Genomic DNA, 6744 nt, shown 5'->3' with positions numbered 1-6744 from the left:
AAAGATATGAAAATTTTCAAGTTTCTCTGGTCCAAAGTTTGGAGACACCTTGGAAATGTGTGAAAATGGACCAAATAAGCAGAAGCTTAGTGAAAAGAGTAACTGAGATTGTAGACACTAGTTGAATTCAAAGAAATGGAAATTACAGGATTCAAATAATAAGCATGTTTTATAATAATCTTATCAAAGAATAACAATTTTTGGTTTGGATTCATAGAGTCTTGTGTTCTATTTTTTTAATTGCCTTGTTTTTCTTATTGAGTCTTGAAATCTAGGCTATCTCTTCAGTCCCAGGACCACAGGTCTTTTACATAACTACCACCCCAATGATTTTTTTCAGGGCCCTCTTTGTCTTTGTTCCTCAGACTGTAGATGAAGGGGTTCAACATGGGTGTGACCACAGTGTACATCACTGAGGCTATTGCACTTGCATTTGAGCTGTGGGAAGCAGCAGAGCTAAGGTACACTCCTAGACCTGTACAATAAAATAAGGAGACAACTGAGAGGTGAGAGGCACAGGTTGAAAATGCCTTATACTTCCCCTGAGCAGATGGGATTCCACATATGGAATAAACAATCTTAGAGTAAGAGTAAAGAATCCCAGTGAAGGGTCCACCACCCAGCAGCCCAATTGCAAAGTATAATACTATGTCATTGAGAAAGGTGTCAGAACAGGCAATTCAAGCCACCTGATTGATCTCACAGAAAGAGTGGGGAATTTCCAAAACTGAACAGAATGACAATCTCAATACCATTAAACTTTGTAATAAAGAATTCAGGGCACTCATGATCCAGGATATCAGAACCAGAAGTCCACAGATCTCGGAATTCATGATGACCATGTAGTGTAGTGGGTGGCAGATGGCCACACAACGATCATAGGCCATCACAGCCAGGAGAAAGTTGTCCAATATGGCAAAGATTATGAAAAAGTACATCTGGGTGATGCATGCTTTGTAGGTTATCACTTTGCTTTTTGTTTGAATGTTCTGCAGTATCTTGGGGATGGTGGTGGAGGTGAAACAAATGTCTACAAAGGACAGGTTGGAGAGGATGAAGTGCATGGGCGTGTGGAGGTGGGGGTCTAAGCTCACAGCTAGGATGATGAGCAGGTTTCCAAACACAGTGATCATGTACATGGACAGGATCATGTACTATGTACAGGAGGGGCTGCAGTTCTGGCTCCTTAGATAATCCGAGAAGAAAAAATTCTGAAATACGTGTATAATTTTCTAGTTCCATGTGGTAGAGATGACTAACAGGAAGGAAAAATAAAAAATAGCATGGCTAATTTTCTCATGAATGTACATTACCAACATACATAGTTGAAATTTTGTAATTTACATTTACATTCAAAAATCAATACCCACAGTTTTTATATGCAGCATTTTCCTTTCAGGGACTTCCCCATGTCATCTCTTGGCAGGAATTCTTATCCTACTGCCAGCCTTTCTTCCAAATGGTCAAGTATTCTACATTTTAAAAATATTTATTTTTTTACATGTATATATTTTTTAAAGATTTATTTATTTGTGCATACAGAACTGGGGTACAGGCCAGAGGCTCAGGGGTGGCGAGAGGCTTCACCAGAGACAGAGTGGGGAGCAGAACAGGCAGATCTACGAAGTACACTGCTGAGAGGAGCAGTGGGTGGGCCAGGAGAGGTCTGCCTCGCCATGTTGTCACCTCCGGGGGAAGGCGGGAATCGAACCCATGCAGAAGTGGCTTAAGCTTCTTAGTGCTGCGCTTTAACCCGCTGCGCCACCAGGGAGGGCCCTTATTTTATATTTTTTAATGTTAGCAGTTTTTACAGTTTAAACTTCAGGTCCATATATCATACTACATTTGATTATTGTTACCCCCAATTTCATGGTTATAAGTGACATGGCATTTAAAGTATATAACATAATGATTTGAAAATATCTATACTGCAAATAACACAATAAAATTAGTTATAATCCTTCAACTCACAAAATCATAGATTTTTTTAATGGGAAATTCTCATATTTACTCTTTAGCAACTTTGAAATATGTAATACGATATTGCTAACTATAGTCATCATACATACCCATCTCACTTATTTTTTAATTGGAAGTTTGTACTATTTGACCAGTTTCATATGTTATCCCCAGCTGTACCTATGGCAAATCCCAGTTTGTTCTATGAGTTTGTTTTTTTCTGATTCCACATGTAATTGAGATCATATGGTATTCATCTTTCTCTGATTTATTTCACTTAGAAAATCTTATGAATATAAAGGGTTGATAAGTCCTTAAATCTGATCACATTCCACAATTTTATTACTTTTACTTCTTCCCCTCACTTTATATATTTAATACCTCATTTGACATCTTTATATTACCTATATCCCTTGACTATTTACTATCGTTTCAGTTAATTTAACTTTTTTTAATCCTCATGCTTGTTTTATAAGTAATTGAGCTTTCTACAGGATATTGTTATTGGGAGACAGAAGATAGAATAATATACCATGTTTGGCTAATAGGAGAATTTACTGAACATTAACAGAAGTCCTATGTGTATAATACAAAAAGGTGCTTTCTTCTCCTCCCCCAAACATTTAAAAGAAAATATTTATAACTTTACATTTTCTAAATGTATGTTTTCTAAATGTAAGGCTATTACAAAGGTATGACAGAGTTAGAAAATCACATATAGAATTAGAAAATCAAGAGATATCACCAAACCAACAGAGGGATGAATATGAACAGATCAAAACAAGGAATAAAAACACATAAAGAAAACAAAATAGCAAATGTAGGTGCCAATATTAACTTTAAATGTAAATGGTTTATACTCAACAAGGAGACACAGAGTGACGGCTGGATTAAAAAGCAGAACCAAACCTCCTGCTATCTCCAGGAAACACATCTAACTGCAAAAGATAAAAATAGATTGAAAGTAAAAGGATGGCAAACATTCCTACAAGCAAATGGACCAAAAAAGAAGGCAGGAACAATTATTCTTATACCAGACAAGATAGACTTCAAACTAAAAAAGGCCAAGAGAGACACAGATGGTCACTATATTATGATTACAGGAACAATACAAGAAGACATGACACTCATCAACATATATGCACCAAATGAAGGAGCACCAAAATATATCAGGACACAATTGCCATCTATGAAAAGATATATTAGAGAAAACACTTATGTAGTAGGAGAATTAAATACACCACTCTCAACAATGGACAGATCAACAAGACAAAAAATAAGGACACTATAGCTGTAAACAGGTACTAGAATTCTTGGGCTTAACAGACATCTACAGAATACTACATCCAAAAAATCTGAGTACACATTTTTCTCAAATCCACATGGGTCATGCTCAAGGATTGACCACATACTGGGATGCAAGTCAAATATCAATAAATATACTAAGATCGAAATCATGCCAACTATCTTCTCTGACCATGACTCAAACTAGGAATTAACCATTGAAGAAGGCAAGAAACCCACATATTTCATGGAGATTGAAACCCACACAACTGGAGGACCACTGGATCAATGAGGAGATCAAGAAAGAAATTAAAAAATACTTTGAGAAGAATGACAATGAGGACACAACTCAACAAAACTTATGGGGCACATTAAACCACTCATAAGAGGAAAGTAGCAATACAAACACATAAACAAGAAACAACTTAAGAACCAAAGAACTAACCTTATTTCCCACATTAAAGAACTGGAACAAAACAAAATAACCCCAAATCAGTAGAAGACAGGAAATAATAAAGTCAAAACAGAAATAAATGAAATAGAAGTCAGGAAAACAATCCAAAGAAATCAATGAAACCGAAAGTGGGTTCTTTGAAAAAGTAAACAAAATAGACAAATACCTAGTCAGGCTTACAAAGAAAAAACAGGAGAAAGCACAAATAAACAGGATCATAAATGAAAGTGGAGAAATCACAACAGATATAGCAGAAATCAAAAGAATAATCAGAATACTATAAACTGCTATATGCAAACCAGTTCAACAATGTAGAAGAGATGGACAAATTCCTATAACTCCAATCATCCAAAGCTAGATAAAAAAGAAATAGAACAAATAAACAGGCCAAATACAAACAGTGAAGTTGAAGCAATAATTAAACCCTCCCCAAGAATAAAAGCCCAGGACCAGATGGATTTCAAATGAATTTTATCAAACATTCAGAAACTAACTAGTGCCTATCCTGCACAAACTCATTTAAAAAATCGAGAAAGGGGGAGACTGCAAGATGGCAGCAGAGTAAAGACCCCAAGATCACCATGTCCAGGTTCGCCCAGGAATTTAGGACTGAAAACGGACTATAGATTTACATACTATGGGTTTCAAGCCAAATGAGAATACCCTGGACTCACTAGAAGGAAGATAACAGAGGGAGAATCTGCGATTGGAGAGTTTGGATAAGAGAACTCCCCTCCCCCACCCCAGGAGTTTTCAGGCACCTGGAAGTTTGGTGGGCTGCAGGAGCCCCTTTGCCTCTCATAAAACCCTTGAGGTGAAGGGAGATGGCTCAGCTCGGTGAGTGGAGCTCAGGCTGAGGAAAGACTGCAGATCCTATCCGGAGCACCTGGACGCTGGGAAAAGCCACCGACGGACCAGTCCACTAGCTCAGGAACAGACAGGCAAGATGGTGGAAGAGTAAAGATGTCGAGATGACTATGTCCAAGCTTGCACAGGAAAATATAAAAACAGACTATAGGTTTACATTCTACGAGTTTCGACCCAAATGAGAACATCCTAGACTCACTAGAAGGAAAATAACTGAGGGAGAATTGGAGATTGGGGAGTTCCGATAAGGTAATTCCTACTCGGAAGTGCCACAGACAGGATAAGTGGAACACTGCAACTCTAATCTATCAGGGGAACACCCATGCTCATTCAGCTCGGTGAGTAGAACCAAATTGTGGGAAAAGACTGTGCAAGTGGGCACATAGAGCCTAGTGGGTGGGGAAGAAAAATCTGGTGATCTAGTGACTGGGGCAGCTGCAAGGCTTGCAACCCTTTCACCCACCCCACAGCATTGGGGGGGGGGCTTGTTCCTGACATTAGTCACTAAGGTGGGGCCAGCAAGTTCACAAAGCCCCTGAGATACAAGGGGGGGGGGAACGGTCAGAATGAATCAAAACAGGCCTATTAACACTCCCCCAAGTGGCCAAGTGGTAGGGAAAGACTGGTCAGGGAGAGAGGGCTTTTGAGTGGATACAAAGAGCCCTGGAGGCCTGATAGCCTGCACAACTGGGGGGTGTGCAGAACTAGGACTCAAGGTGATACTGAACAGCAGTGGCCAGAAGCCGTGTGGGCCAGTAAGGTACTGCCTTACAAGGTTCACTGTGCCCAAAAAACAAACAAAACCAGTGACTGGCTCAACCACAGGCCCAGCTGAAACATTTCTAATGCACCCCACCGACCAGGGCTGCATCCAAGCTTAGAGAGAACCTGGGATATCAGAAGGCTACAAAGATCAACAGGCACCTTCCAGAGATAAGGACTCAACAAGCTACCAGAAGAAGCTGAACACCACAAGAGACCCCTGAGTGTCACTGGCAGAGAGGACAGATATAATTCCACACAGTAAGGGCTGGAAAAACTGGAGATACTGAGACAAAAAAAAAAAAAGGCTCAGAATCTGTACAACTGAAGTGTCTGAAGTCCCTCTGCCATCCCAGAAAGAACATCCAGAAAGAACGCCAGTCAATAATAGCAACACCATGTCTCAATGAATAGAAAATACATGACAGGGAAAAGAAGACAAACAAATATAAGCAAGTCCACAGGGGGGAAATTCACCACAAAAAGATCAGTCAACAGAAACCACCAAAGAAATTGAAGAATTGCTCAGCCTACCAGATAAAGAATTCAGAATCATCATGATAAAAGGTGAGAAGGAAAAAAATGAAATGAGGAACCCATCAAGGAGTTGAAGAATGCAAACAAGAAAATGAATGAAAGAAATGAAAGACATGAAAAAAATGAAAAAGATATGAGACAATTAACGAACTGAAGAAAGAAAATGAAACATTAAAAAAGGAAATAGAAGAAATGCAGGCGATGAAAAGGCCACTAGAGGAGATAAAGAATGCTGGGAAAAGTGATGAAAACAGAATAGATGAAATGGAAGAACGAATTAGCACCCTGAAAGAAACAGAAACAAAGAGAATTTAAAAAAAGAAAGAGAAGTAAAAAGGAAAAGGAATGAAGAAACACTTCAAGAGCTATCTGACACCATTAGGAAAGGAAACATCTGAGTTATAGGTATCCCAGAAGGTGAAGAGAAAGGCCAAGGAATAGAGAAAATATTCACAGAGATAATAGAAGAGAACTTCCTTAATATGAAGAAGGACATGAAAGTAGACGTCCAAGAAGCAAGAACACCAAACTACGATGATGAGAGGAGAAAATAGCAAGACACATTATAATAAAATTCCAAGAATACAAGACAAGGAAAAGATAATGAGAATGATAAGAGGGAAGAAACAACCTACAAAGGGAAACTGATCCGGATGACATCAAAATTCTCTGAAGAAACAATACAGGCAAGAAGAGAGTGGAGGAATACTCAACAAACCCCCAAGTATTTAGTGCCAACCAAGAATACTCTATCCTGCAAAGCTCTCCTTCCTCTATGAAGAAAGAATAAGAACATTTTCAGATAAACAGAAACTCCACAATTTCGTCATGACTAAACGCCCACTCCAAAAACTACTACAAGAAGCCCTCAAACCAAATCC

At 38.8% G+C, this 6744-nt stretch overlaps 1 pseudogene; it reads right to left on the bottom strand.

Annotated features, from left to right (window-relative positions):
- Window positions 1-284: 284 nt before the first annotated feature.
- LOC101631906 lies at window positions 285-1242 on the bottom strand (annotated as a pseudogene).
- Between the last annotated feature and the right edge of the window lie 5502 nt (window positions 1243-6744).

This window comes from Condylura cristata, unplaced genomic scaffold (assembly GCF_000260355.1).
Source record: "Condylura cristata isolate star-nosed mole 26May11 unplaced genomic scaffold, ConCri1.0 scaffold00025, whole genome shotgun sequence".
In the NCBI taxonomy this organism is placed as follows: Eukaryota; Metazoa; Chordata; class Mammalia; order Eulipotyphla; family Talpidae; genus Condylura; species Condylura cristata.
Note: the sequence above shows the minus strand (reverse complement) of the source record. Positions and strands in the feature narration are given on the sequence as shown.